This window comes from Tyto alba, unplaced genomic scaffold, assembly GCF_018691265.1.
Source record: "Tyto alba isolate M040663 unplaced genomic scaffold, T.alba_DEE_v4.0 Super-Scaffold_22, whole genome shotgun sequence".
Lineage (NCBI taxonomy): Eukaryota > Metazoa > Chordata > Aves > Strigiformes > Tytonidae > Tyto > Tyto alba.
The window spans coordinates 847,068-859,726 of NW_024881296.1; the positions used below are offsets into that span (position 1 = coordinate 847,068).

At 47.7% G+C, this 12,659-nt stretch overlaps 1 protein-coding gene across 3 annotated transcripts in view; it reads right to left on the minus strand.

Annotated features, from left to right (window-relative positions):
• Positions 1-6,749, minus strand: part of VPS54 (VPS54 subunit of GARP complex) — a 54,336-nt gene extending 47,587 nt beyond the window's left edge. Inside the window, exons 1-2 of one of the 3 annotated variants that reach the window (XM_042795590.1) lie at positions 6,638-6,749; positions 6,040-6,151 (exon numbers count right to left, since the gene is read on the minus strand). The gene's annotated coding sequence lies outside the window, so the exon portion shown is untranslated. The other 2 variants (XM_042795591.1, XM_033006564.2) reach the window with 2 other exon arrangements.
• Positions 6,750-12,659: the final 5,910 nt, after the last annotated feature.

The following is a 12,659-nucleotide window of genomic DNA, read 5'->3' on the forward strand; positions in this document are numbered from 1 at the left end:
ATACCATTTAACTTGGAAAAAAAAATAAATTTAAAAAAAAAAAAAATCAATCATTGCAACAATGAAAATAGCTTCAATAATTTGAATTTACAGTATTCTTATAGTCTGAACACATGAAGATTAATATTTCATATTCGACAATCTTACAGCCACCTCTAAAAAAATTCTTGTTCAATAACACACTAGGCAACTATGATATGACACAGTTGCACAACTTACAGCATGGAATAAAAAGACTGATGACACATGTAATAAACACATGCATGAGTAGTGGATAGTCAGCAAAGTAGATGATCTATGCAATTAGTATTAATCACATGAATTTTAAGAAGTTATTTCTGTGATGACTGTGCTATGACTGGAGTTTCACACCCACAGGTTTTAGCAGTTAGAAGAGCAACACAACAAACAACAAAGTGTATTACTCAGCAGTAATTGCACAGGACAGTTATAACCCTTGAGCGTGTGCTTGTTTTTCCAAGTATTAAGACTTGCACAAAGCCCTTCAGAAACTGCCTTTCCACATTCTGAGAGTTATTCGCACACTTTGTTTTTCAGGTGATAAGCCTTCGCTACAGAAACATCCAGTATTATCTCTATATAAACACAGTATTAGAGAAGGTGCAAACTAAACCTCGCCTATTCATGGGTATTAACTTCATATTTCCTCATTTTTAGGCAGTTTTCCATTAGCATTATCAACCAATTTTCTACTTCCTACTTAAGGTAACAGCTTTACATGAGTTAATCATTTTTACTGGGAATTTTCATGTGTGCACACTTCTGTTCGTAAAGCTGTAATTTGCATTAACAATACAAATTAGAATTTATGCAGCCAGAACAATCCCTGCAAGGTGCCTGAAGTAAGTCTCAATTTATGCACTAAAGAAACTGCTATTTCTCCATTCTTTGCACTCTCCCTCCCAAATGAAAATAAATCTACAACCTACTAGTAATACCTTCAACTTAAATTAGTAGTTTTGCTAAATTAGCTGCTACTACAAGGAGCACCCAGGAATATGGAGCTTATTAGGTCCAGCCCTTCATACAATTTGTAGAATCTGCTCTCCAAATTTGATTTTGGTTTTAGAAATAGTGACACCTGAGACGAGACATTAAGCACCCAGGGGAAAGAGCCCAGGGCTTCCACTGACCGCACAACACTGAGCAAGTTCTCCTTGAGGCATTTCATGCCATCCACAATGAACCACACTTGGACACCACCAGCTACTTTTCAAGAGGTACACTCTGCATCCCAAACATAAGGCAAGGAGAAGTCTCTCAGTGAACGCAAATGGCATGCTAAAGTCCCTCCTGTTTTTCGTGGCTTTGTCTGTCAACAACAGAGTGAAATCAAAACATTTTAAAGCACTCTTCTGGTTACCCAACACCCTTTACAACAGAAAACCATCAGAAGCCATTCACAAGTCACGCAAGCAAAATATTTCACCATTTCTAGAAGAAGTGATAAATACCAAAGAAGATACTTATTAAGGACACCTGAAACATAACTGAAAAACGCACAAGGGATTTCTTCCAGGACCCCAGCAGCCAACAACATGCCTGTTATTGGTCTAATATATTTACTCCATCCTCAAAAGTTTAGGTTTCCCACTATTATTATAAGGCTCTTTTTGTTAAATCAGCAGGATTTAACCCTCTAACAAGGAAACCATGGTATGAGCAAAGTACACACCACCTTTGTAAGACAATGTGAACCAGCCTGGACTAACGCAAGCTTTCAGTTTCTTTCAACCAGCTAATTCCTCAGGCTGAAATTTCCACGCTTGTCCCTGTGCCCCAAGACAGACATCCCTCTCGCAGCAGAGGAGCCAAGAGGGTTAGCTTTCAGCAGAAAAGTTTAAGCAGTTTCAGAGAATGAGGTTAAGGCTGCAGAAGCTGTTCTGCTAACCCACGCTCTTTCTGAACACCTGTTTCCACCCTGGGGTTTCAGACTATGAAGCAGATGATTGTCAGGGGGAGACAAGGCTAGAGTCAGAGGAGAGCTGTGACTTGTCCCCATCTACATTTGGTGCACTCTCCAACATCAAACCTCCTTACACAACTTGGAGAGGAGCCTGTGTCCGCTCAGCCTTTCTGAAAGTCTAATAAATAGCCATGTATTTGTATTCATAAACATACATGCCTTTTTAGTGCTTTCCAAAGCACATCTTCTAATAGTATCCCAAATCTCATGTTCCCACACTGAGAGTATACCTTCTCTGCAAAGTTAGCATGAGTGACGACCACCCAGCTTAGTCTTCCTGGGATGAGAGCAACCTGGCAAGGAAAGCATGTATGAGTTACCTGCAATTCCCATCAGCCCTGCTCAGCCACATGTGCTGTTACACTCCAACATATTCTGTAATTCCCTGGATGATGCTGAGCTGAGCCAGACTGTGCTACTTTCTTAGTAAACTGCATCACTAGGACTGTGGAAAAGCAAGGGCACTTAAATAAAGACTAATGCCACCACCCTCCCCTTAAATCACCTCTTTTAGAACGCCATCACAAAATGCTCTCCTCAAACAGGGAAAAAGGCAAGAAAAGAAGTAATCTGACTACAAAGAAAGAACAGGACAACTGCACCCCTACTCCAAAACACTTTGGATAGGTTACAGGGTGGATAAAACAGCATCTATTATTATATTTTGCACCGGTTTCTTTTGCCTGCCACAGCTGAAGTCACCTGAACAGTAGATTTAAATAAATAAATAAATAAATAAATAGTTGAGCTTCACTTCTTTAAATACAACAATAAGATCCTCTGAAAAAAATTACCCCCAAAAGCCCCATCACTGAATAATGTAGTTATCTGAATGCATGCATACACAAATTCTTTAGAATAATGCGCAAGTGTAAACATTTTGTCAAAAATCGGGAAGCTATTTATCTCCCTGTAGACAAATTATCTTAAAAGTAGTATTTCACTTTTATTCAGGTACTGAATAAAACAATTAAATGAAATATCTGTGATATACCCAACGTACCAAATGCACTTCCTCTCATCCGGAAACTTAACTTCCCAATGCTGAACACTAATTTGAAACCGGAAGGCAGCTTCTGTGCTGGAGGAACGGACCTTCCTACAGCTATTTAGGTCATTATGCATCAAGGGGCGATAGAATCATTCAGAAACAATTAACAAAGCAGCAAAAATATATGTCAGAAAAGAAGAAAGCCTTGTGGTTAGTTGCCGACGCTATCACACAAGATGAGAGTGAAATCTCTTTGTACTTTTTTCAGGCATCAGCATTACAGCATGCATGATCCTCTTGGAAAATGGTGAACTATGAGCATCTCGTATAGCTCTACAGAGGTACACGCAGCTGAACAAAGATCAAGGAGCCCCGGCAGGCATTACAGCTAGAAGTCTGTCAAAGGCAGAGACCGCAGAGCGGTGACATTTTGAGGAAAGGCAGAAGAACTGCACCAGTCAGAGCAGAAATTCTAACACTAAGGTCGTGACTTTATGAAAGGAGTTTGACAGAAGCTCACGACAATTTGCATCAACAGCAAATTTCCCTGTGCAGGCTCTCCGCTTGCTATCTTCAGCAGGGTTAGGCTCAATTCATTAACCTGAAGCTAATTCTCTAAAAATGTGATTTTTCATGAGACTCATGTCTTTCCAAAGCCCTACCAAAGTCCTGAACAACTGCAAGTAGTGATGAAAGAGCCAAATAAAACTATTTAATAGCTTTGATATTATGCAAAAAGCTGAGACCAGGGATTATCCAAAAGCAGGCGCAGCATCCCTCATAGCAAGTCTTATCGAGCGGTCCTGACCTAGGCTGCCAGTCTACTAAGGGGAAGCAGTAAATCACTCTGTGGGGCACGTACTCAGCAAACAAGACCATCCAAACTTTACCTTGGTGAGCAACAGAGAGTGCCACCTGTGTTTGTTGACAGTTCTTGTGGTGGTAATAGCTGCCCAACAGAACATCAAACGGAACAATCACCTCTATCCACATCACTTCCTTTTCATCCCGAGATAGCTTCCATTTACAAGAATAAATATTTCTATAAATGTAAAAAAACAGTATGACTATGCTACATTTAAAATGCCAAAAAATAAAAGGAAGGTCTTATACCACCACGTACAGTAACTGTGTAAAACGGATGGGAACTCTCTGCCATATTGCAAAACACCAGACATGCTACTCCAACTCTAATCAACTATCTTAAACACACACACCCCCACATCCAAAGCAGCTCCTTTCTAAGAGCCAGACTAATAGGTGAAATATTCTAGCTATTTCTCTATCCAAAGATAAGTATTTTGGGACCTCTGATCAGTAAACGGATCTGCCATTTTTTACTACAAGGGAAATACATTAGAGATTCTTCACCTTTTGAAAAGAATACTCTGATCTTATTTTAAAACCTAGCACCTAAGTGAAGTGGATGCAAAAAGTTAAAAACACAAGGAAGACATATCTTAGATGTGCTGGTAAATATTTCTTTGGACTTAACCATATGAGACCCCAGAAATATATATATGTAGAACACCCATTCATGCTCACCCTTCCTGTCTTTATGCTACATCCACAAAGGCAGACAAGGAATAAACAAAGAGAAAAAAAAAAGAAAAAAAAAAAGAAAAAAAGAAAAAGAGAAACCCAAAGAAAACTGAGCCTCCCAGCTGGAAGGATGAGAAGATGTTCGTGGCCCTTCACTCTACTTGAGAAACTTGCAGCTCCTCATTTCCCCATAAGTCTGAAGAAGGAAAGCAGAAGTGGCTTCTACATGGAGTTGCTGCCCCAAAAGAGGAATCATGTATGTAGCGTTTCTATTTCCCAACTTCTTCGCACTCACACTGCCAAAAAGCAAGTCTGCAGTCTGCTTTCTCCAATCTCTCTAATGGCTCCTGACACTTCTCAGGCAAACAATATTCCTGTTCTACCTCAGAAATGTACATCCCCTTCTGCTCCCATGAAGCCTGTGCAAGGCAAAATTCCTCCACACACACACCAGACTCCTGCTACAGAGAAAGGCAGTTACTGAAGACACAAGGGCACCCAGGCTAGATCCTTTCACTGGCAAATGGGATGGGAGAGGTAGAGCTGCTTCTCAGTGTACAGCCTTCAGACCTCCCTGGTGAGGCTGCCCACATGATACACAGCAGATTTTGCTTAGACAGCCGTAGATCTCCTGTCAATTAGTTCATTTTAGGCATTGTTTTCCTACCCAACAGAAGCACCATCCCATGCCCAGAGGATTTCAAGGGAACTATAGCTTTTGTCTATACTACAGTTTGGGAAAGAGTCACACTGGCTCTCAGGCTAAAGTAGTAATTACTGCACCCACTACAACAATTAACATACTGCAGTCAGGTTTTTTAGTAAGAGCATTTTTCCACAAGGCTGTAAAGCAGCTGTGGTTGCACAGGGCCACAGCTGCATGGAAGTCCATGGGCCGCCTTCTCATTCAGGACTCCACCACTTAGGGTAGAAGTACAACAGTAAAGTCAATACAACACCTGTACTTTAAAACTCTCAAAAAACCCCTATATATGCAAACCTGTAGTCAAATAAATATTTGTATGTATTTTAAAATAGGTACTTTACATGTTTGGGATCACACGGTATTCTGTAACAGAAATCCTAAGTATTTAGAAAATATAAGAAAAACAGAATCAATAGAATACTAAGGCCAAAACTGGACAGTCAAAGAGAAAGTTCGTTTTTTGTTAAGAGTACACGAGGTCAGTATTTTACAAACACACATGGGTACTTCTCTCAGTAGCACATACTGTGATTGAAAAATTACAATAAGGAAAGGTAAGAAGTTACATTTGTCTACACACACAATTTTAGGATCATCTACAAACCCAGGAACCATCGCAATCTTACAGGGTTTTTGGAACCAACAAATCCTCTAGCGTCCCACACCCCAATCGCCACTAACACGGGTATCACCTGCCAGCGTTAGGGAGAAAAACCCCAAATACTTGCTCCAACGGCTCCTTCCCCACGCCAGCACCGAGCGCTTGTAAAAGCCTGACGGGGATGGCATCACCGCGCGAGGAGCCGGCCGTACCTCAGCGAGAAGACGCCGGGAGGATCTCCGGGAGGCCGTCGTCATATCTCTCCCCGTCGCATCGTACAGAAAGCTGCCCGGTCTCAGAGCCTGGGGACGGCGCGCCGGTGACCTGCGGGGGAAGAGAGCCCGCATGAGAGAGGGCCGCGCTCAGGCCGGCCCAGGGAAGCCGGGCTTAACGCTGACACTTCAACGCCTCCCCCGCCAGGCACAGGCACCGATTCCCGGCACCGCTCCGATCCCCACCGGAGGGTTACCATGGAAATACAAAACGTGAATCCGCAGGGAAAGGGGAGAAGCGGGCAGGGCGCTCCCCCACGCCTCGAAGCCGGCGCCCCTTCCCTCACGCTAGGCCGCCCCCCCCCCCCCCGACTCGGGCCCTCATGCCGCGGCGGGCCACGGACCGCCAACAGACAAAGGGCACCCGGGGAAACTCAACTTTCCCGGCCTCTCTCCGGGCGAACCCCCCCACCACCACCACCACCACCACCACCACCACCTCCACCTCCACCTCCACCTCCACCACCTCACCGCCGAGCCGCGGGCGGAGGTGGGGAGACACCTGCGCCGGCGGCCGGGGCGCTCCCCGCTGCCCTACCTGCGGACGGCGCGGCCTAGCGCGGCGGCTCCGCGGCGACACGTCGCTTCCCGCCCCCCCCCGCCCCCCCCCGCCCCGCGGCGCAGGAAGCGGGGCCCGGGCGGCAGCGGCGGCGGCGGCGGCGGCGGCGGGAGGAGGGGCCGGGGCTCCGCCTCTGCCCGCCGCCCGGGGGAGGAGCCGCCGCCACCGCGGCCGGCGGAAGGGGCTGCCCCTGCCCGGCCGCGCAGGGGGTTGGCGGTTGCGGGTGCCCCGTGGGGGGGGGGGGGGTGTGTGTGGGTGCCGTCGGACCGCCCCGGGGGACGGGGACCCGCGGTGCCCGCCGCTCTCCAGGGAGGGCGAGAGGCTCCGCCGTGCCCCGCGGCCGAGGCGCCGCCATTGGAGAGGCCCCGCAGGTCCCCCACGGCCGCGGCACTGCCATCCTGGGGTGCGGGAGACGCCGTGGAGCTTCCGCAGCCGCGCCACTGCCAGTTTAGAGCCCACGCGTGTACCCCACGGCCGAGGTGCCGCCATTTGAGAGGCCCCACGGCTGCGGCACTGCCATCCTGGGGGGTGGGAGACGCCGTGGGTCTTCCGCAGCCACGCCACTGCCATTTGAAAGCCCACGCGTGTACCCCACAGCTGAGGTGCTGCCATTTGAGAGGGCCCCACAAGTGCCCCGCAGCTACAGCACCACGATCCTGGGGTGCAGGAGATGCCACGGACGCTCCACAGCCACTCCGCTGCCATTTGTGAGCCCCCCACAAGTGCCCCGCAGCTATGGCACCGCCATCCGGGTGCGGGAGACACGATGAATCTTCCACAGCCACGGCACTGCCATTTGAGAGCCCACGCGTGTACCCCACGGCCGAGGTGCCGCCATTTGAGAGGCCCCACGGCTGCGGCACTGCCATCCTGGGAGATGCCATGGACGCTCCACAGCTACTCCACTGCCATTTGAGAGACCCCCACGGCTGAGGTGCCACCATTTAAGAGCCCCCACGAGCGCCCCACGGCTATGGCACTGCCGTCTTGGGGGGGGGGGGGGTGAGACCCATGGCTGAGTTGCTGCTATTTCAGAGGCACCATCCTCCGAGAGGCCCCACAGCTACAGCACCACCACCCCGGAGGACGAGCGTCCCCACAAGCGCCTCACAGCCGAGGTGCCGCCGTCTTGCAGCGCGAGGGGTCCCACAAATGCCCGCCAGCAGTGCCCCCGGCGAGGGGAGCCGGGGGTCCTGGGCGCCACTGAGGCCTCGTGGCTTCCCTCCCCGCCAGGAGTGAGCCGGGGAGGGGAGCTGCAGCGCTGTGATGGTGGCTGCTCCCGCATGGGTTTTCAGCCACGGCTGCCGCGCCGCGCGGCGGCGGGGAGATCCTGCCAGCTGCCCACGGTCACGCTTAGAGACTTTAATCGGACATCGTGCCCAGCAATCCCCTGGCTGGTAACTTATTATTCAGGCTTATATTTTAGGCTGTAGTTCTTCATCAGTTCACAAAAGATGAAGTACACAAACACGTTAAGCAATAACAGCCTCGTACCTGATCGTGCCTTAAACACACTTAAATTCTCAGCTGTAGTCCTGCAGCAATCAGCAAAAGGTATCACAACACAAGGAGTCTCTGATTAATTAATAGCAGTAATTCCATTTGTGTTAAGGAGCAGAGGCCCGTGAGCATGTGGCTATGGGCTGCATAAATGCATGTATGTGGAAATCCATGGGTTCACACCCTGGCTTGCTGCTCCCTAACTCATTTCTGTGCCTGCCCCTGCACTGACACCGGACAGACTGGGGTCACCTCAGCTGGGCTGAAGATGTTTTTTTGCTCCTCAGTAGGCACTGTTGACAGACTTTTTGGGTACAGTTTGTTTTTCAGACTCTGGACTGATAACTCTCAAACAGCCATCACTGGGATCGGGTACCTGGGAGTCACAGGGACTCTTTGGTGGCTTCCTTGAGAGACATGTCTGACCTGACCCATGGTCGCTCTTTGGCTTGTGAAACTCCTTTGTCAAGTAGGAGGCTCCTGTCTTCAGCATTTCTCTTGTCACTGATGCACTACTAATGGCAAAAAAAAGCTGCTGACACCTGTAACAACCCTGTGCCAGCGGCTGGTGCAGCAGACCAGGCTTTGTGCAAGAGAAGGATTGAGTTATGGATGCAGAAGAGAGAAATACATACATACACCCATAAATAAATATCAGGAAGAAAATATGAGAGAAATGTGGAGATGCTTTGTTCCCTGCACAGCCGTGCATTATGGACATTATATGCTTTGTTCCAGACACTGTCCTGGAACTGCATATTGTGTTTGCAGTATCCTGTTTCATTCCTCCTGTCAGGCTTAGTTTGCAACATAGCAAAAGGCTGCATCAGGCTAAAGATATGCACTAGCATCACTACCACAGGCTGTGAAAGGTTTATCCCAAAGGATAACCAGATTCAGTATAGTTAAAGCACAGACCCATCAGCAGGCAAGCGACCGTACATCCCACAGTAGAGGCTCTGGTTTCAGGTGCATGGATGCTGTACTCACAGGATAAACTGCATGCCTCTGTGTCACTTCAAGGCTGTGTTTTGCTACTGCTTTTTACTTTTTACTGCTTTTTACTCCAGCAGCAAAACTGACACAAGTGGCACACTCATGTATTGATGCTGGTATCACACACTTGGGCTGCCATTTCCAGTGGGACTACTCTCCCACCTCGAATTAGCAAGGACGCGAGCACTAGGCTTTTGGACCCAGACATGGAACCTCCTGGGTCACAACTATTTGTGGGACCTGCTGTCCCACACAGCTATCTTCCTGGGGGGTTGTGGAGCTCAAGCCAGCTGTTAGCTCTGCAGACCTTAAGACACTGCATAAGGGAGCACCTGAGAGAAGTAAGTGAGAGGATTTCATTAGTGTTTACCCTCAGAGGCCAGTGGAAATTTGTGGTTGCAATTTTCCTGCTTTCACTGCTTAATTTCACTTTCTCAGGGCACCACACATCTGGATGCACCCATGGGTCCCCAGGTGTCAGATTATGAAATACTGAGTAATGCCATGGAGCACAATAAGGATCTTAAGATGCCTGCCTTGCAATTATTTCCTTATCTGCAAGACCCCAGATGGTCTGATGCTACAAAGCCAAACTCATCCACAGTTTACATGGAAGTGTGTGAACACGGTGGAGATCAGTCCAAGACCCTTCCCTGAGATAATCACAGCCTCAGCCCTCACATCTGCAGCCCCATTTGTGCAACATCACAATTTATTGAGGGCAGGGGGAGCACCTTCAACTCCCTTTTATTTACAGTATGAGCAGGGCTGTTTTCCAATAAGCAAAACATTCCAGCCCTGCTTGGACACGGCCATTTCACGCCCAGCTGGAGGTTTGGGTGTTTTTGTTGTTGTTGCTATTGTTGATTCACGTTAACAACCTAAAGCCGCGACTGGAGAGTGAAAGCTGCTGCTGTGGATCCTGAGCTTTTTGCATCAGAATATTCCTGGCAGTTTTTACAACGTCTCTGTGGCTCTCAACTCACGCAGCACCAAGGTTTCCATTGCAAAGCTTATTGAAAGCACAGCTTAACGTGCTCCTACGTGGCCTGAAGTGCTGGCTACTCAGCCTGGCCCGCTGATTGCCGCTTGTGTGTGTGTCAGCCTGGGAGACACTGATGTAGGCTGAAATAGCACCATTTGCTGCTTTGCCTGCAAAATTGCAGTGAAATTGGATCTCTTGTCTTCCCCTGCAAGAGGTAACTGGTTTATACAATGAGCTGAAAGAGCATCAGATGTGGCACTACCCGAAAGAAGTACTAGTTTAATATTACTATTACTGCATAACTGTTGGCTTCGGTGTCAGTGGTCATCACCACCACTGCTGGGCTCTCTTTACATCCATTATACCTTTCCTAGACATGCTTTAGAAAATAAAGATGTACCTTCTCATGCTTCAAAATACCATCCTTGGCTTTCTGAGGTGCTGAAATTTGTACTAGCTCAGCACAGCTCAAACAGGCTTTATTGGAAACTGGAACAGAAAAAGCAGTAAAAATACCATGTTAAATATTAAATGTTTGTTAGGAAGCCAATGGGAATTTCCCTCCAGCAACCTGCAGACGTCACTTGCAATATTTTCATAGCATCTTTTCCACTACCTGGCAGAAATATCTTTGTCCCTAACAGCCTCAGCTGTGTTCAGACTGTAGGCACACATTCAACACACTCCTCATGGGGAAAACATTATATTTGTTTTGGGGTGGTTTGGGTTTGTTTTTTTGTTTTTGTTGTTTTTGTTTTGGGTTTTTTTTTTTGTTGGTTTGGTTTGGTTTGGGTTTTGTTTGGTTGGGTTTTGTTTGGTTGTTTTTTTTTTTCCTAGGGATCACATTAGTTGGGGTCATCTGTCTTCTAATCCCTAAAACATGACACGGCTGCAATAAAGTGAGAGACCATGAGCATAACGTAAAACTGATTGCTGTATATAGATCCAGACTGCAGAAAGACTGAGTTTGCAGAATTTACTCACGTGGATAAAGTCAATGAAATCAGAGAGGCTGTGGGAGGGACAGAGGCCATGTTAGCCCCGTCCTCCACTGCGGTTCTGGCTTTGTGTTACTGTTGTCTGGGACGATTGTCCTCGGCCGTGTGGGTTGAGGATGGCATTCCTGCCTCGCTGCTGCGTCATTGCTGCCAGCTGGCTGGGGGTGTCCCCATGGCTCCTGCAAGCACTTCAGAAGTGAGACGGAAAGTTTGAGTTTACCCAGATCATGTTCATTGTTTGCTTTCAGGAGTCTGACTTTCTGGAAAGGGACCTGGGAGTATCTACCTAACCACTTTCCACTGGCAAAGTGACAGGCGGGAGGGGATGGGAAGGGAAAGGCAAAAAAGAAAAAAAAAAAAGAAAAAAAAAAAAAAAAAAAGGAATCCCCAGCAGAGGAGCAGCTGTGCATGTGTGCATGGTTACTCACTACAGCCGCAGTTTTTGAAGGGGAAGCCCTTTCCCCAGCCTCCCTGGCAAACCAAGGTTCCCCTCTCCCGCCCTGTGGGTCAGCCTGAGGCTGAAGGTGAATGCTGCAGCGTGGATACCATTTTCTGCGCCTCCCTTGGATGAATCATGGGCTGATACGCTCGCTGCTGCAATGTGTCCAGTCCTGGTTTGCAAACTGAGCCACAGCTAAGTCCAGCAGTGCAGGACTGACCGCAGCGCTCAGCCGGTGAGGTTCAGCTCTCCAATCTTGAAGCGTCTTCACCCAAAGTCAGGGAGACGTCCTGCCAGGTTAGTCTCAGTTGATCTCTCAGAGCAGCTTTAAAAAGAAATTGCGCATCGCTTGCTTAGCATGAAATTACCTTTGGGTAGAGCTGGACTCACCTCTCAGTTGACATTTGCCCAGGAAGTACTGATCTAGCTGAAAACCTCAGCTCTGTGTTTCTCTACCACCAGAGAGACACGTTCAAATCCACAAAGATTAATTGTGCCAGAAACACAGGGGAAAGCTGTACCCTCAAAGCGACCTGTCAGCCATGTGCCCTCCAACGACCTTTAATATTTTTCTGTTTCAGTGTAGAGAATCTTGTTATCTGCTCACACAGGGAAAGCAACAAATTGTTTGATTTTCTATCTTATGCTTCATTGGTGTTTTCTCTGAGTTAAATGTTGTTACTGTTCTGCTGTGTTTTGTATTAACAGCAAAGCCCTCTTTTCCCCTTGGGAAGAAAAAACTAATGCTGCATAATATTTGTGGACCAGAAGGGAAGGGTGACAGACATGTGGTTCCCTCCTGCCGCTTGCTTTTTCCGACTGTCATCCTTTGGCTACACACCACGGTGGTAGCAACAGTGCCAGTCCAGCCTGAGATATCTCCTCCCCCGAAGACTGCAGGATGCTCAGTGGATGATTTCTAGTGACTTTAAGAAGATTAAACCCTAATAAACTTCCCCAGAGTACACGGCGTGGCTGCTCTTGTGAGCTCGCTTTCACAGCCTGAACGTGCCGATGGTTCTCATCAGGTAAGAATGGCCAATTCTTTACCAGCAGAGTTTGGTGAGGAAGTTGTGAGTCAGT